We start from the raw sequence: 25,052 nt of genomic DNA, 5'->3' as shown, positions 1-25,052 counted from the left end.
TCTCCATGTAACCCTTTTGCTAGCCCCTGGCAGCTATAATCTACTTTCTCTCTATCTAATTTGCCTATTCTGGATATTTGATAAAAATGGAATTGTATAATATATAGCCTTTGTATCTGGCTTCTTTTAGTTAGAATCATGTTTCTGATAATCATACACTGTGTAGCAGATATTCCTTCTTTTATGACTGAATAGTATTCTCTTGAATGTATGTACCACAGTTTGTGTATCCATACACCCATTGATGAATACGTTCAATATTTATGTAACCCAAATCTCCCCTGATTCTACAAGTTTGGGGCATTAATAAGTCACGTTGTCAATATCTAAACTTTCACTGATTCATTGTCTTCATCCACATTCTGAAATGCCCCCTTCAAACTTGCCTCCTCTTGTGTCTGAGATTACCCAGGAATGCCTCATGTTGACTCATGAAGTCCCCTCTCAAATTCTGCTGTAGATTCCTATGGATGGACACTGCAGATGAAATCACTTAGAGAAGTTGCCTCATCTCCACTGAGAATATCATGTCCAAGTCACTACAGATGCCACCTGACCAGCTCCCATACCAGCTCATCCCCTACCCTCCCCACAAATTTTCAACCTTAATACCAGGCTGTCTCTTGCCAGTGCACCCCTGATGGGTGAGAGTGGATGAAGCTGCTGGGCACATCAGTTCAGTGGATCAACTGAGCTGTGTCTAAGGTTTAGGCTTTGCTGGAATTCCAAAGATACTGCCAGAACTGTAATCTCAGTGACAATGAATAAGAAGGAAAATGAACATTTATACAAAATAATCTTATCCATCAAAGAAAAAGAAATCTGTTTACACTTATTGGAAATGAATATTTTTCATTAGCTCTGATTAGTGCTTAAAAATGAATTCAAAGCATGTTATATATGGTTCTAGTGTTTTAAAGACTTACACATAATGCAGTTTTCAGTGAGGGAGATGGTGCTGAAGGTGACTGACTTTAGAATGACATGGGGAACCACTTTTCCTGTCTTTTCTAGCACTATAAACAATGGAGCGCTCACAGAAATTGGAGCTTCCCATTTAATCTTTTTCATTTTTCTTTGTTTTATTTGGGCTAGTTTACATCCCCATCTTACTCATCCTTAAAAACCAAAGAAAAATCAGGTTGAACCTGTAGTCAAGAGACAAGCCTCTTTTTATATCTGAAAGTGCTTTAGTAAAACATAACTCATATAGTACCATCCTCCCAATGTTTATGTTCAATTTTTAACATTTAATCCCTCTTATTTTTACTTAGGCATTGTTTTCTAAAACAATAGAAAGCAGCTGCACATATTCTGATAATGGCTGGCATCTTGAATATTATTATTTAATTGACATTACAATCATTTCCTCCATTTAAGTCCAATAACCTCAATTTCTTTTACATTCTTTTATGTTCTCTTTGCCAGTTATGTAATCATTTAAGATGTTTTGAGTTTCTTTATATCTATTTAAAACTACTCTTTCCATCTTATTCACTCTTTCAAAAATTTTGAGCATAGAATTAAAAGTTACATGATATGAAAATCATACTTAAAATACATATTTTAGGAAGCCTGTGATTTAGCCAGTACTTATGAGGGAGGTAACATTGGCTTAAATCTCAACAGCAGGGCTTAACTGAGATTTACGTATTTACTTATAAACACCCTGAATTCTTTCAAAAAGGAATTGTGAGAACTTACAAAAATAAACATAAAAAGATAAAACAAATAAGTGACAGAAACAGAGTAAAGGGGATAGAAGGGTCATACTATAATAAAGCCCTTGACATGTAGAAGAGTAAACATACGTTATGTACACACTGTAGTTATTAAGGGTAGGTCACATATTTGACCTCAAAGCTTTTAGCAGTTAAAGGAAAAAGGAAACTAGTATCAGTTACAAGAACCAGGGCTCCTGACTTGAAAATGAGAACAAAATAGAAAACCGTAATTTAGGGGGGAAAAAAACCCAAACTAAAAATCTGAGGAATTTCTCTCGTGGTTTCTCATAAAAAGGTATTGAATAATGTAATAGGTCCCTACAGTAGGTACAGTGGCATATTTTATTGGACTGTTTCTTATGGTGTTTCTCAATACAGACAACTGGCATAAACTTCAATTTACTGAAAGCCAGTCAAAACGGTGCCAAAAATTATGGTTCATGCTCAGCTCTTTTATGCTTTGGTTAGATCCAAAGACATAGTAAAAATATGTAAAAGAATGAATTTTTAGCATGCCCATCAAACCTGTACCCATAGCTCCTATAGCCCATTGTTTGATTCGGACTAAATAACAAAAACTTGAACATTTTATCTGCCTGAAAGTACCTGGGGTACAGCTAGTTGGTGCTGCCAATTAGGAGCAAAATCATATCCCTCAAACAGAAATAGGGCCTTCAACCCCCTTACTTATCTGAAACTCATGGGACCTAATCTTAAGACACAGTGTGGCAAAGAAATAACATGTCAGCCCAGAGGAATAGCTGCAATCCCCGGTCTGTCTAGGAACCGTCGGCCTTAACAACATACAGGTCTGAGAGACGTGTGGAAATAATATCCATAGGTAGCCACAGATGTCTGTGAGAAAGAGAAACTCAAATTCCAGTGGAATTAGTGCTACTGATATTTAAAAAGATGGACGTGGATACTGATGTTTATGGAAGATGTGTGTTTCAATAGAAAAATTGGTTTTCAGTTCATTTGAGGTCAAAACACCAATCACAGTTGGTAGCCATGAAAATGATGTGAAATGCATGCAATGAGCTGTAAATTTAGTTTTTATTTGTTTGGCTTTCCACAAAATTAAAAATAAAATGCCATGGCTCATTTGCCAAACACGTGAATTATTTGGTCAAATTCGTTTTGGGGGAATGTGGAGAATGTTCCACTGTTTAGAGGAAGAGGCTTGCTGCCCACCCTGCCCCACTCAGTTCCTGTGAGGTAAATACTGGAGAAGAGAATCATCCTGGAAACAATTTCCAGGTAAGGATTCCCAAAGCAGAACGTCTTATGTGCCCCTCTGCTCAGCTCCCTTTCATGGCCAATGGCAGTTTTGTTCCATTGTTTTTTTTTCTGCTGTAACCTCTCATCCTCACAGTGCTGAAGAGTTTAAACAAAAATGACTTTGTTTGGTTCTGCAGAATTAACACGACATTCAGGCTATGTCTAATTGAATGCAGATGTTTTCTAAGCAGAGAAAAGCCTCCGACTTGTGTGCATAATTCTTACAGTGCCCTAATGGAGAGGAGTCCAAAATTAGCAACTTAAAAAAAAAAAAAACAACAGAAAACTGGCCATGTGCCACATAGACTTTTTTCTTTTCTTTTCTTTTTATTAAATTTTCCAAGTGAGTACAGACATAAGTTCTTTACAGATTTAGACTCAGAGAGCTACCATTTTAAAAAAAGAAATTTAAAGAAGAAAGCAAGCCAAACTGATTAGTGTGTCCATGCATCTCTCTCTCTCTCCTCTGCTCTTTCAGAAATAACACTAAAAATTTCACAAAAATGTAGATCTCTGTATGGCACAGCAGCAAGCTTCGGAGGGAATGCGGTCAACTCAAGGGTTCTGTTTGGACTGTCTTGAGACTGAGTTGCTGACATGGACAAATGTGTGAACACCAGAGGAGGAAAGGGACGGTCTCTTCTTTCTCTTCAACAATTTGCCACTAAAGATTTAACAGTCTCATTGTTCCCTCCAGACTCAAGGGTGTGTGTTTATATGTCTAGAACATAGCAGGCTTTGGGGCTGATTATGTTGTCTGTCTTAAAAACTCACTTTGATTACTGAGAACCTCATAATTAGGCAGTTTCTGTGTAATATCTGTATTGCAGAGGCCTGACCACAGGGTTGAACAGAAAAGGAATGCACAGCTGATTGGAACTTCATGATTTAGTTGAAGGATGTGTGTATCTTGTCCTCTTCCTTTCCTATTGGTGGGAGAGTTCAGGACAATTAGGCAAACTTTCAAAATGTGTGATTACATCTAATTTGAAAATAAATAATAGCCTGAAGTTGCACATGCATTGATTGAGAACAAAATAGTGTGGTTAGAAGGGTACTACGTTCTAATGAACATAAAAAAAGCCAGTTCCTGGTTTATATCTATGATTGGACTTAGATATTCATGTAAAGAAGATTCCTTAGTGCATGCTAGGCTTAACACCTAGGTGATGGGTTGATGGGTGCAGCCAACCACCATGGCACACGTTTACCTTTGTAACAGACCTTCACATCCTGCACTTGTAGAACTTAGAATAAAAATCAAAAAAGAGAAGATCCCTGACTTTCACTGGTATCTTCCAATCCCTCACTCAACCCATTGTTATGAGAATAATTCTAATCTAGAGCTCCTTTGCTGCCCTGACAGCCATTGGGTTTTATTGATTTCAATATGTTTGTATTTTGTAAAAATTCACCTGCAACAATAGCATTGCACTAGATATAAGTGATCTAGAAAACACTGGCCTGTTCTGGGTTTGCAGTCACAAAATTATTTTCATGGATTTGATTATAAGATCATGCAGATCCTAGTTTAGGTAGATAAAGCACCCTTTGGCACAATGTTGAGAATAAGTTTTGGAGCAAAGCTCTACATTTTGGTTGGAGAGAAAAAAATTATCTCTATTTTTTTTTTTTTTCAAATATCATAGATCTTTCAAGGAAGTTTCTATTACAGAGCCAAAGTAGATTACAACTTTGAGCAGCTGGACATAGAATCTGATTTATGGGGGATTAATTCTTCCCTTTTTCGAATAACATCTATGAGAATGGAACTCTGCCTGTCAGAAATATGTTGGAGTGTGTGCTGGGACAAAGCCAACAGGTGAGGCACCTTCAGAAAATCCCTTGGGTGTTAGGATTGTATTTCTGTTTTAGAATAATGCTTGGCAAGATAATAAAGAGAAAATAGGTATCTAAAGGCTGTGTGTGTTATGTGACCTTTATTTAATGTGAAGGCACTGTTTATTAGGCCAGGTTCATGCCAGGCAAAGTCACAAGAGCATATCCTCCTGCTCGGTTTTAATCAGTCTATGGGTAAGTGTTATTAATGAAATACTTATTATCTCATGAAACATTAAAACCCCAGAAATCTTTTAAGTTGTCTTAATAGTGGGGAAGTTTTAACGAATTCAGCCACTCTTCAGATCTAGGAGATGATTTGGGGCTTTAATAATAAATAATTAGTAAGCTATCTAGAATGAAAATGTACAATATGAAAATCAAGAAAAATAATTGTTGGAGATGTGAGAAACATGGAAACAATTTGGCTCACCTCATAAATACCATCTGCTTGAGTCACCATGCCTGTCTAACCTATTATTTTACCCAGCAAAGGCCAAGATGAACAAACACTAGCAAACCAAATCAACACCTGCTTCTTTAAAATCTTGAAGAGGAATAGGATTATATTTGAAGTATGTTCATATTTAAGTAGTATTTTTTAAAAAATCTTTCAATAATCTGCAATCAAGGGAAACATTTTAAGCCGATTTCAATTAAAATGACAAACTGAGAATATCAAATCTAGGGAATACTTTTGTTTTCCTTCCACACATTCCAAAGAACACATAGAGACGTGGATTGGAATATCTACAGGATAAAAGCCTTCCTACACCTCAGAAGTTCAGTATTAAGCAGTTCCAAATGTACTTATTTTTCTGTTTCTTTCCTTTGGTTTCAGTTTCTGTTTGTAACCTGCTCTGGTTAGGAACCTCTAGAGCACAAAGCTGATAGCTTTTAGCTGAATAATTTCGGCTTTGAAAGGGTACTCATAGTGTGATGCTGTTCTCAGGTTATCTTATAATTGATTGTTTTTACTGGATGAGTCTTTGTGTTTAACTAAGGATTTTTGACCTTTAAGACCGTTAGTATTTTTAGGTGATATTTACTCTGTTGATATCTTACTTTCATTGTTTCTCTGCACTCCTTGTGTGTAGTTTCTGTGTTTGAGCTAGCGATTTTGAACATTTCGAAACTAAACATTTAATCTCCTTGGTGTGTACACTTTCTGGTCTGTGCCTGTGGAGGCACTCTTTGAATGCTTTAGAGAGAAGTTGAAATCTTGGTTTCAGAAAAACCTTAGAGCTTCTTGTTAAGGGAGAAGGGAGACTCAATGTGGCTTAACAAATTTGGTTTGTTTTCTATCTGATCTTTGGCTTATTATATCTAATTTTATCAGACTTTGGCATTTTAACCACTTAATGAAAATAGAGGAAAACAATTATTTTCTACTACTTAGAAATGATATGGGGTAAAATAATGCATATAAAATATTAGCATTTATTTGGCAAGAATAACATCAGGTTACAAATTATCTGCCAAATGGTTTGAGGAATTTTACCAGGTTGGAATAAGATGAGGGGACATGTCCACATTTTAACAGTAAAATAAAGCCTAAAGAAAACCTTAAGGATGTTCTAAAGGAGAGAATCAAGCAACCAAAGGCGTTTGGGAAATCTGACAAGCTTAATAAAACCCTGTTTTATCTTCATTTGTTTTGTTCTTAAGCTTGGAATTGTGTAGTAAATGTTGAGCCTCTAATTTACTTTGCCTGGAGTTGCCTGGCTTACTCCTGCTCTCAGCTAGTCCACCCGAATCCTTATCCAATGGCATGGCCCCTGGAGTGGGAAGGTTGGAATGAGAGTGGAATGATGCTTCTGAGTCACTGCAACCCTAAAGTGGATGTCACCCCATCTTTGGAAATCACTCCTGTGTTAGTCAGTCAGGCAATCCTGTTTGTAAGGAACATGGAAACCTCTCAGGACTCTTCTAAGAATAACAGCAGTAATCAAAAGTGAGGTACTTAAGCAGTCCCAGCAAGCAAGAAAATGCAACAAATACCATTCCATTTACCAGCTTTCAAAATGGAAAAAAAGAGATTTAGCACAAAGTGCATTTAAGAAAGAAAAATCAAGACAGTCTAGCAGAAGCCGGGGGAGGAGGGAGCACACGGAGTAAAAACTCCCTCTGAGCCCACAGAAAGCAATAAGAGTTCTCATTTAACCTCGGAAAATGACTTGAGAATCACTTGTACTTTGAAACGAATCTAAATTGCAAACTAATTTCCCAGTGGGATATGTTGATGGCCTACTGTACACAGCATAAATAATGAGTTTGCAACCAGGACCCCAAATAAAGCAGTGCACGTTTGTGGAATTTATGAACGTGTTTCCCCACCTCCACCATCTGACATTGCAATGTTAATGCTTCCAGTTAGGAGTTTTACTGTGTCAGCAGGTGAATTCCCTGGCAGAAAGTCAAGCTTTAATGGAACATGCTGGTAGGAACGATTATGCTGCTGCCGTGTAAAACTCTGGTGTCAGTCTTAGGCTCCTACGATACACAGGCATGGCCTGCCTCCTACCTTGGTTGCAGGTGTTCTTAGCTGTTTGACTTTCAATGTTTTACTTTAAATTGACCATGACAAAGTAAAATTTCTATCTTATAAAGGATCTTAGAGCTGGCTGATATAATGAGGGCTAGTCGCATCTTCTTTGTTACAAAAGGAAGAAATCAGAGGCTGGAAGGGTAACGTGGCTGTCTAGATGATAATGCTAATATGTGGTAGAACTGGGACTCTAACCTAGGTCTTCCCTATGCCTTTAGTGTTCTCAGAAAGGGTGTCTCCTTTCCTGGAATCAATGGTGGATGCAATACATTTCATGAATGTGTTTAGAAAAACATGGCAAAAATTTGAATCTGAAATATAACTATAATAGAAAGCAAAGCATGCCTCTGGTATAGCTGAACATCCAGACTTCTCTAAGTGAGAAACAGGCACTCAGTAAGACAAGACTACAAATGATTGGGATAGTTTTTGTTAATCACTCAAATTTAAAGTATCTACTAGGTTGAACGTCACTGAAGAATAAATGTCATGCCTCTAAAAAACTCATTGGAGATGAGACCTGGTGAAGAGGATTGTGCACCTTATGGCTTAGGAAATTGTATCCTGAGTATGCTCAGCCATAGCCCTTCTGGGATCACTCATGGGAGTTTACACTGTGAAGGACATCTGATTTCCTCCACCAGAGCAATGCCTAAATTCTTAGCCTCTTATCTCAGGGTGTTTACTCTGCTACATGTTGTGGCTTCTGTTCCTCAAAGCTGTTTCAGCTAAACAACTTGCCCTAAGTATCTCAGGGGTCTCATGGCTTGCAAGTAATGTTGCTTTATTGCATTTTGTCTAGGAGCCTCCCAAGTAAACAAATGAGATCTGAGTTCTAACGTAACCTAAAAATTGGTGTCTCTATTATGAAGCCATCTTACCTGGATTGGGAATGCCAACCAGTGATCCTTCCCTCATCAGTTCCTGTCTTCTTTAATTTCATCAACTACCTCAGATAGTTAACCCTCCTTTCAAAGTCCCTACTTCACTCCTTGTCTGCTCCAAAAGTTGCTCACTTTTCTGACTTAGCCTTTTCATTTCAGCAGGAAAATATGTTTAAATCTTCTAAATCTGTGAACCAAAAGAAACACAGAAATAGAAACTAAATAACTCACTTGACTATACATCTCCCTTGAACTATTACTCTGCCAAACTTCTATCAAAAGCAACCTTTACTCCCACTTCATTGTCTCTGCCTCCACACTTTGGCACCTTTATTAGGAACATATAATTCTACACATCCCACCATGACACTTCTTTACCAAAATTGTCAATAACTTTCCAGATGCTTATATCAAATATCATGTTTAATTCTTCAACCCATTCACTTCTCTGCTAACATTGTTCTTGGAGAACTCTTCTCCCTCCTTGTATCTCCTTTGGTATCAGGGACACCATTTTGTTCTGATATTCCTGTAACTGTTCTTGACAGTTCTTATCAGCAGGTTCCCATCTCTATCCGTTAAGTGTTTGTGTTCTCCGTGATCCCATCACCAGTCTTTCTTTTGTACGATTCCATCTACTTTCTTAGGTGAAAATATGTCTTGTATGGCTGCAACTAGCATTTTTATAATTCCCAAATCTGTATTTCTAATCCATATCACTCTTCTGTGAAACAGATAAATGTTTTGCTATTAACTGAACTTCCTTTGCAGGAATTTACATGTTAATCTTTGTCTAAATAGATGAAAATATGAAGATAGCACCCTCTTGTCTAAATCTGCGTGATCCCTCTGTGTGCATTGTGATGAATGACATTTCCATCTGCCCAGTCAGCTACATCAGGTAACCCAGGAATGTATTCTTTACTTCTCCCTCACCCTTAGCTTTTCAATTCAGTTGGTGGCAATTCTCTCTCTATTTTTTCATCTGAAAACGCCTCTTCACTCTACCAACTTCCTTTTTAGTTCAGACCGTCACCTCCCTCCAGATTATGGATGAATGACATAACAAAGCTCATGGTTTCCCTGCCTTCATTCAGGCTTTCCTCCATTCCTTTCCCGCAATATGCAGTGAGATGAAAACATTCTTCAAATTCTCCCCATTTTTAAGCTTAAAATTCAAACTACTTAACATGGGATAGAAAGTTCTTTCTTATTTCTTCCTCTCCACTCTGTAGTTTAAAACATATTGTCTGGAAAGTCCCTTCTCCTCTCATGCCTTTAGAGGCCCCTAACTGTAGCACTTGGAACCTAAATACCTCCCCCATTCTCTTCACTTGGTTATTTCCTATTCATCCTTTAAAATGTAGCTTGACTTCCTTTTATCCACTCAGGTTGGGTTATGTACCCATGTTCTAAGCTCCCACAGCCTCAAGTGCCCAGCTCTGCCATAGCACGTACACGTCGTATTTTTCTTGGTGTTTATCTTTTCTGTTTTCCATAAGCTATTTGGTGGAAGGTAGGGATCATGTATTTTAATACCTCACAATGCCAGATCCTTAGTAAGGAGTCAGTACATAATTCCTAAGTGAATAGATGGCCAAGTATCTAAAGTAAGCACATATTATAATAGTGATTATACATTCCCTTGGATATAATGAAGTAAGTACATAGTTAAATGTTTTGGTTCAGTTATACTCATTTACAAACTATCAAGTTGACCATTACGTTTCTTTTTCAATTCTTACTTAGCTCTTTATGCTAATAACATATTAAGTGAAGACTTGCTATTTTTCTCAGACATGTATTTATTACTTTGCAGTTACTTAATGTGTCTAACAACTATAGGTAGTTATTATTATTATTTCACATATGAGAAAATTGGTGCACAGAGAGAAGCAGAATGGAACTGGAGAACCAGATGGTATGGGCTGAGAGCCCTGTCTTAGCTGCTGTGACATTCTGCCAAATATCAGTATTTACACTGCCTTGGGGTTGTACAGCGTCTTGGTTTTCTCTTCCATCCATTCTTTTTGTGAACATTGCTTAGAATTTTATTTTATTTTTTATCATTTTAAGCATCAATAGCAATAAATCATTGAACTTGAAGATTATGCTTCTTCTCATGACTAGCCTCTTCTTGTCTCTAGCAGTCTCTAATATGTACACAGGATGGAGAATTGTTTCAATATAAAGTGTAAAGAGTTGATTAAGAGACATGGCCATGAATGAGTTCAGAAGGGGCAAAAACTGTGTGGATCTAAAGATGGTGGAAAATTTCCTTCTGAATCCAGAGGCACTAAAAAGTTATTTACAATGTATTTGGAGCTTCTATCCAAAGAGCTCCGCAAAAGGTATCCAAAGGTAATAGAGATTTCTCTTGCATTTTGGGGGTATTTTTGACAGAATTGTGAGTGAAAATATATCCCAGTCAGTGCCCATGCCATGATGAGTTATCCACATGTTCTTATACCTTTAGAATCACATAATCCCCAAACTTCCAATGATTCTAAAATCTTCACAAATAAGGTTTAATGGTCCTATTCTAATATACACACTTCTCCTAGTGCTAAGTGTTTTCTAGATTATTATGAGTTATGTCAAGGTAATGGTGACAGAAGGAATAAATCTGTTCATTTGTTTCTGCCTACCCGTTGAAAACGAAGTGAATATCAGCCAACTTAATTCAGTTGACACTATTCTAAAATATCCTTCTGCTACACAAAGCAAGATTTCACATTTGCAGAAAATATTTATCCTAAGCTGCAAGCAATGCTATAGTAGCTCTTTGTTTCAGACTGCTAAATCACCATATTTAGCAGTCTGCTAAAGCCAGGTCAGGTGTCTTTGTAAAAAAAGTGAGAAGGAGGAGTGTGGTGGGAGATATTACATACTCTTAAACGGACTGCATTTGATTTAATCAATCTGTCATGGGTATCTTTATCCATTAGATGGTAACATAATCTGTGTTGAATGACAACTTTTTGCCAACCAGGTAGTCACTGGCATTAGCTCACTGATTAGCATGCAGTGGTCAGTGTGAACCTATGACAGTGTGGTCTGACCAAATTTCTCAAAAGAAGCTGAGTGAAGTGGGGCACTCAGTTACCTAGACTTTACATTCACTTGACTGCCAAGTGAAAAACATAGACATTTCCCTGTCTGGACTTTAATTGTGTCCTGTACTCTAGAATAATATTCAGAGTCAAATGACAGTTTTCCCCTTAACTCCCATCACGTCCTGACTGTTTAAATAAAAATAATACTTGGTGCTTTTCCTTTTCATATCTAATGTATTCCATATGTAAAAGCATGAATTAATTAACAAGCAAAACCCAATAAAAAACAGGCCTTTTGTAGAATAATATTTTTAAGTAATTTATTCTTTTTAGCACATTTATTATTGACACCTACAATGTTTCTGTCACTGCGCTGGGAAAAAGGAATACAAATATAAATGTGTCTTCTATGTTTTTGAGTAGGTTACAATGTTTTGGGGTAGATGCACAAACATAAGGTGGATATGATAAGTGATTTAGCAGTAATATGTATAGATTTACGGAAGGCAGAAAGTAGAACACATAAATTCTTAGGGTTTAGGTGGTAGCTTCAGAGAGAGTAATCTGTGCCTTCTGTGTAAACCAAAGTTCACCCAGAAAGGGGGTTTGCCTCATACAGAGGTACAGAAGCACTGAATATCAAAAATGTCTGACCTTTCTTTCAATTTCAACTGCTGTGGAGGAGGGTAACCACGGGCATTGGGAAGAGTGAAGAATGAGGAGATTTTTCTCTTGGATCAAAGGAAAAACATGGGGAAAATGACCTCGAGCTTCCATCTCAAAAGTTATTTCATCCTAATTTGGGGAGGTTTATAAATCTCTGTCCATCATAGACTTGGAAGTAGAGTGTATTTGCAAACATGTCAAGACACTGAAAAGATTTTGCTCCCTTTAATAGTTAGAAGCATTACTTAGATTGAGGCAATGGCAATTATAAATCAGAAGAAATATCAAAATGATATAAGGGAAGAATTACATTCAAGAGAGACGTACCAGATGGAGTTTGAAGAACTGCAGATACAGAGAGACTGAGAACAACACCTCACCATTATCTTGAAGGATTTCACCACATAACACTGTTAGTCTTTCACAGACAAAGAAGCTAAAGCCATAAATTATAATGATGAAGGAAGATGTGAATGAAAACTCGAGTCAGGATCCCTGTCCTGTTGCTGCTGGGTAAGATTATAAATACTATAATGAGGAAGCAATTCCATTTAATAGGTTGCAATTACACCTGCATATGACTTATTATTCATGTCATGTATGAGCACAACGCCTAATGGTCTAGTATTTAGTTGCACCTTCCTTGGCATGTGGGCAACTCTATATTTGTATTTATAGGATGAATGAATTAATTTTAAATTGGTGATTCCATAAAATAGTTTTCTTTCCCCTATACTAATCTTTTGTTGGTTACTGTAAAGTCCAAGTTAAAGGAATCTCTTCAGTTCTTGTTAACTTGTCCTTTGTCTTAGAAGCCAAAGAACCTGCCAGACATGTATAGTGACTGTTGAGTTATCTTCGTTAGATAGGCCATGGTAAATATTGGAAAAACAAGGGTTGTTTCAATTTAGAAGAGCCTCCCTGTAAGTTAGCTTCCGTTTTACAGTTCCTACCTTTCTATAAATACAGCTTAAATTGACAAAAGTATAATGATCTGTGTTTGGTAAGTTCTTATGGTGAATGTGAGATTAATAACTCTTTTGATGAGCAAAGAGTTTATCTGAGAGCCAAAAAGGTGTTGTGAGCAATATATTTACAATGATTTCGTGAAAAATATATGCTTTATTTTTTTTTTTCACTGCATCCTCTGCCTCCCAAGTTCACATGATTCTCCTGCCTCAGCCTCCTGATTAGCTGGAATTACAGGCACATGCCACTACGCCTAGCTAATTTTTGTATTTTTAGTAGAGACGGGGTTTCCCATGTTGGTCAGGCTGGTCTCGAACTCCTGACCTTGTGATCCACCCGCCTTGGCCTTTCAAAGTGCTGGGATTACAGGTGTGAGCCATCGTGCCTGGCCAGTATGCTTCATTTTTGTTAATTACTGCTAGAAATGTTCCTCAGAGCCTGGGCCATGTTAAAGAACAAGAAAGGTATTTGAAGCTTTTTACAGAAAAGGAGAGAATTTCAAAGTGTCTAATATTCTCCAAATACCATCAAAAGATCACTTAAACTTTTCAGTACTCATCACGAGTCCAGATAACCAAGTGCTAAATTAATCCAATTCTGATGGTCATATCTGGCATTATTCATACCATTGACTTAGGACCAGCAATAACATCTGAGTTCTTTCTAAGTCACAGAGTAAAAATTAAATCGAGAAAAAAATTTTTGGTAAGTCTATTTGATAATGTTCTGCTTATTTGAATATTGAAAAATTATATAAATGTTATATATTTATCCATACTCTCAAAAAAGCACTTTATTTTTAGTATTTGAGAGACAGTATGCTAGATAGTAAGGTTACAAATAAAGTTGGTTTCTTCCCTCAAGAAGCTTAAAATATATTAAAGTTGGGACTTTTACTTTGTCATGTCACTAAGGCCTATTGACTTTCACATTTGTCTAAGTTGATGGGTTCACAGCTATTTTGCAAAAAAGGTAGAGAAAGGGGCATTGGAAAGAATGGAAGAATAGCAAAAAGCCATTTATCACATTGATAGCAGCACCTTATTTATTCATTTTACAAGAAAAGTGTCATTTTTTCCCCTTAAATTGAAAAACTGTTAGGGTATTCAGGTCTTAACTCATTCAAAAAATAACCGTAGCCACACAGTGGTAAAGAAAATTTGAGATTCAAGGCAACTGAAATCATAAATAGCTCATTGCTCAACTTAATTGTTCTTTCTCCTCTTAATACTGCCTGTTAACATTTTGCAATTGGCATGTTTCCCATCTGTGCCTTTACTTGAATTGTGTGAATATAGCTGATGAAAACTATTATCACTCTGTCTTTTAGTCTTCGATCTGCTTTGTGTTGACACAATCACAAGCAGAAAAATATTAGCTCAATCATACCCTTGATGTTATATGTGCTTTATGTCCCATGTTTAAAATTTCCCATCTGTACTTCAAACTGCTTTAGTCATTCTTACTGGGTTAGAGAATACCTACATATATACCCATGGAAATGTTATTCATAAGATGGTTAAGAATTGTGAAGGTTGTGTGGTGGCCTTTTAAATATCCAGGGTAATACTAAATGTAAAGACTCTTTTGTATCAATAGATGAAAATGAGAGAATGCATTCATTTAGCAAATGCTGGTTCTTGATATTCTTCCAATGCAGCGCTTTACTGAGACTTCTTCTTACATATTTTTACATGTTCTTATAGCCCTGCAATAATGACTAAATACTGCTCCAAAGGGCACATTCACATCATTTATATATGAGGATTGTGCTCCCAAGACCTTGCCATCCACAACCTGCTTGGGTTTGAGCAGTGGCTGTTGGGTAGAAACCTCATGATCGTACTGTTGCGTTGGCTTCAAACCAGAGTGAGGTCAAGTGAGATCAAGCTCATATTGGAAAAGTCAAATGATACTGGACATAGAATTCTTATTTTATGCATAGGAAAATTTATCAATTGTGAGCTTGGAGAAGAAAATGAATCATTGAAGTAAATAAGAAAATCAAATGCTCAGACACAAGAAATATGACCCAAAGCTGAATTTAAAATCAGGGAAGAGAAATGGTTGTTCTGCAGGCGGTTTCCTTTGTATTTTAAATATGAAAACTGTACAAATCATTTGATTGCTTGTATATTGATATTGTCTGCCTTCTTCGTACTTAACATGATTTGAAAAAATTTCGAATGGGAAAAAAATTAACAAATGCCATTTTGCGTCTCTATGTCAACAAATAATAGTACGCAGTTTAGATGAAAATTTCTCTAGATTAGATGATACTCAAAAATAAGCATGTGAAAAGTTTTGTTTTTTCAGTTTCTGAGGAAGTGTGACAGGATTGTGACCATTTCCTCCTCTATGGCAGATAATGCCACTGTCCCTCCCTGAACCCACTGTGAGAACTAAGTAGTGAAGTCTCAAGACGGAAGCAAGATTTCTTTGGAAACCAGAGTTCCTTATTCAATTTCAAATGGCAACTTTGAAAGCACAGTATACAACGATAATGCTTGTATTAGTCTCTTCTCACACTGCTGTAAAGAATTACCTGAGATTGGATCATTTATGAAGAAAAAGGGTTTAATTGACTCACAGTTCTGCAGGCTGTACAGAAAGCATGGCTGGGAAGCCTCAAGAAACTTACAATCATGGCAGAAGATTAAGGGGAAAGGAGAACCTTCTAATCATGGTGGCAGGAGAGAAAATGAAGGGGGAAGTGCCACACGCTTTTAAATCATCAGATCTCATGAGAACTCACTGTCATGAGAGAAGCATGGTGAAAACCCACCCCCATGATCGAATCACCTCCCAATGGGTCCCTCCTTCAATTCAACATGAGATTTGGGCAGGGACACAAATCCAAACCATATAAATGCTGAAAAGATGACATGTTTGAAATCCATCATTTGTCTTTTTTTGTGTAATTGCATTAGAAGAAATGTACATTGACTGGTGAGTAAATTAATTGTTATGGGAATTGTACATGCTACAGAATGAATGTATGTGTCCCCTGCCAGATTTATATGTTGAAGGCCTATCCACTAGTATGGCTATGTTTGAAGTAAGAAAGTAATTAATGTTAAATGAGGTCGTAGGGGTGGGGCCCTGCTGCCGTGGGATTAGTGTCCTTATTAGAAGAGACATGAGAGAGCTTACTGTCTCTCTTGTGCCACAAGCATGTACTCACACCAAGGAAAGGCTACACGAGGATTTAATGATAAGGCGGCCATCTGCAAGCTAGGAAGAGAGCCCACCAGAAAGAAACTGACCCTACCAGGCATTGATCTGTGACTTGTAGCCTCCAGAAATATGAGGAAACAAATTACCGTTGTGTCAGCCACTTAGTCTATGGTGTTTTGTTATGGTACCCAGAACAGTCTAATACAGTGTTTTCCGGAAAAAGCTAATGATATTTATTGATGTTCTTTGTTTAGACCTTTCTTTCAAAAACAACTCATGGAGAGCTTTCATATTTCATTAGTCTTAGGTGTCCTTAATGTGAGTGTTGCTCACCTAACCCCTTCATGTTTGTAATTCTCAACCACAAAAGAAGCTATGTAAGATACCACAAGTTACAACCATAAAGACCGTTACATATTTGGTCCTCCCGGAATATAGCTCAGATTCCGGAGTTTCTCTTTTTAAATTATGATTTTTGTCCTAGATGAGATAACAAAATGTTTACAGTGGACTGTTTAGGCACTTAACTCAAATGATCTAAATATTCTACAGGAACATTTAGTCATGTCAGTGGAACATTTGTGTCGTTCAGTCAGTGGCAGATGAGCCATTTCTGTGCTTGAGTAGATTTGTAGCTGATTAAATTCATGGCATATGATACCTCTTCCTTGGAAATATACTAATTTCACATAGCTGCTTTATGATGGTGAGGTGTAAGCACAGACTCTCGCATGTGTTTAAATATGTGTATGTGTGCTTTCAACACATACTTCCTCTTTCTCCAGGCTTATTCAGGGAAGCATTTTCCGGAAAGCTTTCTTCTAGGCTTCACATGCACATCTGCAGCTTTCAAGGTGAAAATGACTCCTCACAGATTGGTTTTAACAACAAGCTGGGTAGTGCAAAGTGAAGGGGATTAAGGCAGACAATGTGACCACACACCAATTTCCTCCCTTACAGACCTTTTATATCACTTATCAGGATTTTAATTCCATCTGCTAAGTAATGCAGGTCCCCAGAGCAGAGGTTATGCATGCAGCAGTCACAGGTTAAAAAGTCTTCAGCTGCTTTTTCATTATATTGTGCACTGCCATTTCTGTGGGCATCTTTGGTAAGGAGTGAGTGTCGTTTAAATTAAATAGCGAATTCCTTAATTTATTTGTTTTTAGTAGGAAAGGAAATCACGGACTGTAAAGAATATTTACCCATTGCAGGACAGGGATATCCGTATAGTACTTAGACCCACATACCCTCAACCTATTGATAGGCATCAAATTTACAGCAGTAACTAGTTCCTTCTACTATGCTATTTTAGAAAGATTTAAATTCAGGCATTTAAATATAATTCTTTTCTTGGAAGAGAGATCTTTCTTTAGCAAAGCTGGAGTACTCATTGGCAGGCAGCAGGGACAGGCTGTGTTAATGTCAATTTCTTTACTTTTTATAAATGCCACCTGTGTTACCAGCATTGATTTGAAGGTGATGTAATTTTCTTGCAAATCCATTAGTTTTATAGGTTTTTGGCAAGCCCCGCTGCTGTGTTGATTAGATATACTAACTGTGTCTATTTAAACAGGTTTTAAATGCTTGGCTCCACTCTGTATTGGCTGGATAACAAGATGTACAGTAGATGCTTTAACTTCAGGTTGTGCTGAGCAGTGATTTGACACACAGCTTAGTGTTTAGCCATTTGTGAAAATAAGCACTTTAATTGTGGAGTTAATTGCAGGTACCTGCCAGACATACCTTTAAGTGATCCTGACAAGTAAGATACAGACTCTCCACCCTCTATATGTGGGTCTATTCTAACAGTTTTTCCGAAAGTGCAGTCCTCAGAACAGAAACATCAGCAACATCTAGAATCTTGTTTGAAATGGAAATTTTTGGCCCCACTCCAGATCTACTGAATTCGAGACTCTGAGCATGGGACTCAGCAGTCTGTGCTTTAACAATCCTCCTGGTGATTCTTCCCCAAGTTAGTTTGAGAGCCATTGGTATAAAAGAATCTCTGACATCAGGGTGCTACTATGTTTTGGTGCAGAACAATTCAATGTGAAACACTTCTAAATTAAGCTTAATGAATTAACCTTCTATATTCAAATTAGCTAATGCTGGAAAATTATTTAATAATAATGAAAAACTGTCAGTCATCTCTTAATTTTTTAACATGTGCTTTCACACTGATAGATTTTGGCTTATTCTAAGTGTCTTAGGATTGAGGTTTGGGGTGATGGAAAGCAGCTAATCTTTCTCGTATCTCTCCTTGCCTCCCCATTTTCATTATCTGAAGAAGCTAACATTGCATGCCCCATTAAACAAGATGCGGCTTTTATTATCTTTTATCTCTTCCTGCTCCCTTTCAATAAATGCTACTTGATTACTCTTGCATGTTGTGAGAGACATTTAGAATAATCAAAACATCAAGAAATTGTGATGCTTGGTTAATCCAGGGGTAGTATAGTTTCCTTGGCACCAATAAACAAGTTGAGACTGATGCAGACACAGGTTTTATTGGGAGACCTAAGATGTTCTGTAGGAGGGGTAAGGTCAGAGAATTGCTGCTAACAATGAACAAACAAAACAGTGATAAATACATTTTCCTACAAAGAAGTGTTAAATTCTCCTAGGGAAATAGTAACCTTGATAATTAAGAGATATGCAGTTCACTGCTTTTGTATCTTAAAGGCGATTTAGTTGTTCATTTGTGCATTTATTCACTCATCAAATTTTAATTCAGAAGTTTTCACGTGTTCTACTGTTGACTCATTTTAGTTGGAATTCTATGTTTCCAGAATTCCCTTCTCTGCATAGTTTCATGTTAGTATACATCACAAGGCAAGAGACATTTTGCATGAGATTTGAATGGCAGAGTGAAGCATAGCCGTATTCTTTCCGGGGCACTCTGGTCACTCATCTCTTGACTCACCATGTTGGAATGGGGCAATGGCCAGGCCCACAGTGCTTCCAGATACTGTTAGATCCCCTCCTTTAACTTCCCAGGCTCCTGATGCGTGAGTGAGTTTCTCTTAACAAAAGATACCAGCTTCTCCTTCCAATCCAACTGTTATGAAAGATAGAGTCATAGAGGTTGTTAAAAACCAATATGAAATCCAGACCATTCTGTGGATTCCAGCTTGTCTTCAGTTTCTGAATCTGCCCTTGCTCAGTCCTCCTTCCCCCCAATTTCATATCCATCTTTCCTTCAAAACTGGTAGCCCTGCTTAAGGTGGGGCTTCTTTTCTTATACCAGTTCTCACTGTTTCATAATGTCAAAGCTCCACAATAAATCCTATGTTAGTGTCTTAGTCTGTTTGTGCTGCTGTTACAGAATACCACAGGTAGGGCAATTTATAAGTCACAGAAATGTATTTCTGACAGTTCTGGAGCCTGGGAAGTCCAAGATCAAGGCTCTACACATTCAGTGTCTGGTAAGGGCTGTTCTCTGCTTCCAAGAATGCAACTTCTTGCTGAATCCTCCAAAGGGGAAGAATCATACTGTATCCTCAGCTGGTGGAAGATGAAGGGCACAAGGGCCTAGCTAGTACCCTCCAGCCCTTTTATAAGCACTAGTCCCATCTATGAAAGCAGAGCCGTCATGGTCTGATCACTTCATAAAGGCCTTACCTCTTAATATGTTGCATTGGGGATTGACTTTCATCATGAATTTTGGAGGGGACACAAACATTCAACCATAGCAGATAGTTATCACTACTAGTGGTAGTCTTTCTATTTTTTTTTTTCTTTTTTTGAGACAGATTATTGTGCTGTTGCCCAGGCTGAAGTGCAACGGTGCGATCTCAGCTCACTGCAACTGCAGCCTCCTTGGTTCAAGCAGTTGTTCTTCTGTCTCAGCCTCCCAAGTAGCTGGGACTACAGGCGTGTACCACCACTCCCGGCTAATTTTTTATATTTTTAGTAGAGACTGGGTTACACCATACTGGCCTGGCTGGTCTTGAACTCCTGACCTCATGATCTGCCCACCTAGGCTTCCCAAAGTGCTGGAATTACAGGTGTGAGCCACCATGCCCAGCTAGTCCTCCTTCTTTTATAGAAATATGATATGCAACATTTGATACTTGAAATGGTTCCAGGGAACTGAACCTTGATGATGGTTTCTCCAAATTGGTTCTGAGTTTTCTGGGATGGATTCTCTGCTTTGTTTAGATTGAAAGGCATTGTTGGCTCTGTTTCCAGTGGTAAAGGGGCCAAGGCATATAGTGGTAAAGCATTTACTTAAATTATTACTTGTAAACACTTGCAGCCAAATGCATTTAGATGGCGAGTCTTTAGTGACAAAAGATGTGTTTTCAAAAGCCCCAAATCTCTGTGACATATAAGCCACAAAGATTTATTTCTGGCTCATATGCATAAGGGCACCTGCATGGGAGCTGCAGCTCCACTCCACCTGTCTTCTCACCTTGCATTTCATTTCAAAGGAGTGATATAGGCAACCTCCCATTCTCATGGTAGAAGGGACAAGCAACAGTGCTGCTGAGAGCCTATTCTCCTCAAAGTCTAGGCTTGGATGTACTCATAATCTTACAGGCAAGTATGTCACATGCAAAACCTGAATTCCATGGGGCAGGGATGTATGATTCTCTTCCAGTAAAGGTAGAGTGAATAGTAGCTGACGGCCATGCAACCAATCACAGTAATTTATTAAATGATTCAAAAGGAAGATTGGTTATTATTTATGAGAAGCCTGGAAAATCACCTTAAAGCATGCAGTGAAAATATCATGAGGTAAATGTTATAGTGAAAATAGAATATAAATAGTAACAGTTCCAGATAGGGGGGAAAAGCAATTATTGGAGAGAAGCATGAGTTAAATAAATAACAAAATAAAGTTTTCTTGAAATAAAAAAAGCTCTGATTTTGTTCAATGCCAAATTGATTAGAAAAGAATAAACCTAGGAAAATATTGGTAAAATTTCCAGCACTCAAAACTGATCATAAACAAAAAAGTATACTTTTCCAATCAAAAGTAATAAAATATCATCCAAGGGAAAAAAAAATGAGGTCATTATCAGGCTTTTCATCTTCAGTGCTCAAGGTACAAAAGAATGAAGTAGCAATATGAAGAGTAGTGGAAGTGAAAAGGGCTGTTGTACAAGAATCTGGTACCAGCCAAGACCTTATTCACTGGTGAAAATGAAAGAGAGAGAGAAGAGCTTATGCAGGAATTCTCATATCTTGTTTCTTACAACAATAACAGCTGACCAACAACTTCCACAAATATATAAACTAGAAAAGAAACCTGAAATTTTTAAATAAGTAGAGCAAAATATAATAAAAATTGATATGCAGGTTATAAAGATAGGGATGTAGTTTTCTAGCTAGATATAGGTAGATATAGAAATGTGTGTATATATAGCGATGTGCAGGGCTACATTTAGCCAGGAAGTATCTGTCCAGCCAGACTTGCAGTTTATAAATAACATCTTTTCTGAAAGTTTAGTGTTTCAGCTGATTGGGCTGGTTTCTATGCCATACAAATTATTACATTTTAAATCTCTCCCTTGGAATATAAATAGTGGCATTTAAGTTTCCTGAAAGGTTTTAAAAGAATGTTTGAAATAGAAAGGATATACTTGCCTTGGCTTCTTTGCGTGATGTAAGTGCAGCTTGGTAGGAAAATAGCAACCATCTTAAGTTTCAATAAATGGATTATATGTAAGTATCTAATAATCACAGTAACTATCTTGACTGGAGAATTTTAGGAGAATCCTCAAATTAACAATGGAAAAACAATGAATGGCAACTAAAAGGTAAGAAAAGAAATAGAAAACCAACAATGTATAATGAAGAATAAGATGAAATAAGAATGAATGAAATTGTTAACTGGTTTTAAAGGAAAATATGAATGGTAATTAAGAAACATTTAGTCAATAAGAAAACCAAAGGTGAAATGACATACTGTCTAGAAAATAGCAAAAGGAACACTTCACAAGATTATCCGTATGTAACATAGCAAAATCATATCTATGCATAATTTTCCTCTTTTCTTCGGTGAAATAAATAGCCTCAACAGCTTTTGATATTAAAGAAGGGAAAAAATTCAGTATCTTTTAAGAAAATAGACTATAAAAATGCAAGAAGTAGAAATTAATACAGATACATTTAAATTGAAATGAAATGTCAAAACTTTCAAAGGATAAATAGGTCAATTCTCTGGGGGAAAAATTGATAAAATATATAGACCCCTTGGAAGTCTGATTATATAATAAGAAACTATGAGAGAAGAGAAATACCACAGAGAAAGAAAAGCTAGACAGACTAAAAAGAGCCTGCTGCTTGAATAATACAATTCACTAGATATGGCAGAATGGAAAAACTGATTAAAGCTAACTACCAGGGAAGAGTTTGGAAAGGTGAAGCACCTACAGTAAAAAAGAATGTCAGAACAGCGGCTTGCAGCCAAACATTCTATAATTAAAAAAAAAAAGATAAATAAGTTCAATATTGTTTAAATTATGCAAGCCTGTAGAAAATAATGGAATTTTCTGATTGCTTTCATGAAATCAGCATTATTTTGATACCAACACCTGATAAAGATACCATATAAAAGAAAACTAGGGATAAATCTTAATAGTGAGGCAAAATTCTAAATAATAGCAGTAATATTCAGCATTGTATCAAGGGACAAATGCACTGACTAACCAGGGTTTATTTTAAGAATTAAAGGATCATTTATATCAGGATATTTTACCACAGATTATTATAACCTGGTCAAGGGAGAAAAGTTTGATTGTTATCAATAAATGCTAAAAATTATTTGGTAAAATGCTATAATTGGTTCTAGTTAGAATTATAAATAAATTGAGGATAAAAGGAAAATACTAAAGCATCACAAAGGTTACTTACCAAAAATAATAGCAAATCTTACTATAAATTGTAAAAGTAAAAAACACTTCATTAAAGATAAGGGACTGGGTAGGGTTGTCCACAAACACTATTTTTAACAAATATTTCTTCAAGATTTAAACTGAAGTACTAAGATTTAAAAATAAAATAAACAACATAAACCTTTGGTAATAAAGATGTGTTTGCCAAGGATATAATTGGAGGTGGAGAAATCCCAAGGGATTCTTGTTTAAATTTTTAAATAGTTAATATGATTATCTGAGCACTTTATAGCTGTTTTTACTAATCTGGAAGCATGGAGTAGAGATGGAAAGGGCACAAATTATTGGATATACAACAGCATCAAAAACAAAAGAATGCTGAGGAAAGAAATTGAACAAGAATGCTGTGTTAGCTAGATGAAGAAAATAATAAATATCTTTAAATGACTTCATACATGTTGAACACCTCTAATCTGAAAATTTGAAATCCGTAATGCTCAAAAGCTTAAAACCTTTTGAGTGCTGGCATGACACTACAAGTCAAAAATTCCACAACTGACCTCATGTAATGGGTCACTGTCAACATGCAGCAATGCCAAGAGAAACAACAAAAAAACTTCCCTTTTTACTCTGTCTATTCTGTGCCCACCCAGATTCCCCCCATGGAAGCACTCCTGTAAAGGGTAATAAAATGGCGCCTGTGCAGACAAGATACACCAATAGCAGGTTCCCCATGAAGCCCTGCATGGAGCCAAGACCTATGTGCATTACGCACTGAGGTTTTGGTTTTGGCTTATTTTCTGCTTGTGGTGTAAAGATATCATTGAAAATGTGTTAAAAAAGGCTTGCAGATACCCCCATGTGTAACCCTGGTAAGAAAAAGAAGAAGCATTCATGTTTATCTATAGTATAGAAAGTTAAGCGTTGGAGAAATTGGAACGTGAAATGTCGTACAGAAGAGTACAGTGTTGGAATGACTACCACGCATGGCCTGAAGAAACAAAGGGTAAGCTGTTCAAGTTCTACACTGTAAGTGATGGGTAGAAGTCAATGAAAAACATAAAAATGCTGCACAGAACTAAAACTAAAGCTCTCTGCTGTGTATTCAGAGAGTGAATCCATCAGTGTGGCAGTGAGCACATGCTATTTGATGGTGTGCCGATCATGAAACAAGCAAAGATCTACTACAATGAATTAAAAAGCGAAGGAAACTATGGATATTCAACAGCCTGAAGTTTTTTATAAAGGCATAATATTAAATTTTTAAGAATTTGTAGCAATAAAGCATCTACTGTTCATGAAGCAGCAGATAACATTCATTGATGAGTTTGTCACCATCATCACTGCTGAAAATCTGATGTCAGAACAAATCTGTGTTCAATAAACATTACTGTTTTGTCATTATTACCCTAGAAAGACACCGACGACAGCTGGATGAGACAACTCACACAGGAATTAAGAATGCCAAAGCCAGAATAACTGTGTGGGGATGAGCTAACGCCACAGTTACACGTGAGTATAAACTTGCCATGATAGGCAAAAGCTTGGGTCATTACTGTTTTCAAGGATTTGATTTCTGACTAGTCTATTAGTATACTAACAAAAAGGCCTAAATCACCAAGGCCATATTTTCTGATTGGTTTCACAGTTTGTGTCAGTGGCTTGTGCTCACTTCAGGGAAGCTAAACTGGATGATAATTGCAAGATTTTGTGATTCCTTGACAACTGTTCTGCTCATTCTGCAGCTAAAATTATCATAAAAAATACTGTGTATGCCATGAACTTTTTCCCAAATGTGATTTTGTTAATTCAGCCTGTGACCACTTATCCTTAGATCAATTAAAATAGATTAAAAAAACATTATCTTGAACCAGTATGCTAGCAGCAATGAACAGAGGTGTAGGTGTAGAAGATTTTCAAATGGAGTTTTGCTTTTGCTAACTCTGGAACACAAAAACTAAAGACACAATGGTGGTGCATGACCTGCAGCTAAGTTTCGTGATGATAATGAACGAGGTTGTGTGTTTTTGTTTTGTTTGGTTTTTTGAGACAAAAATCTACCT

General features: G+C 36.9%; 1 protein-coding gene across 5 annotated transcripts in view; it reads left to right on the top strand.

Annotated features, from left to right (window-relative positions):
- The window catches only part of LOC144582011 (uncharacterized), a 449,998-nt gene that overhangs the window by 147,578 nt on the left and 277,368 nt on the right, over nucleotides 1–25,052 (top strand). For all 5 annotated transcript variants that reach the window (XR_013533633.1, XR_013533634.1, XR_013533636.1 and 2 more), the window contains exon 3: nucleotides 24,403–24,501. The gene's annotated coding sequence lies outside the window, so the exon portion shown is untranslated. The remainder of the gene's footprint in view (nucleotides 1–24,402; nucleotides 24,502–25,052) is intronic.

Source organism: Callithrix jacchus, chromosome 4 (genome assembly GCF_049354715.1).
Source record: "Callithrix jacchus isolate 240 chromosome 4, calJac240_pri, whole genome shotgun sequence".
Lineage (NCBI taxonomy): Eukaryota > Metazoa > Chordata > Mammalia > Primates > Cebidae > Callithrix > Callithrix jacchus.
The sequence above is the reverse complement of the archived record's forward strand: the minus strand, read 5'-3'. Positions and strand labels throughout refer to the sequence as shown.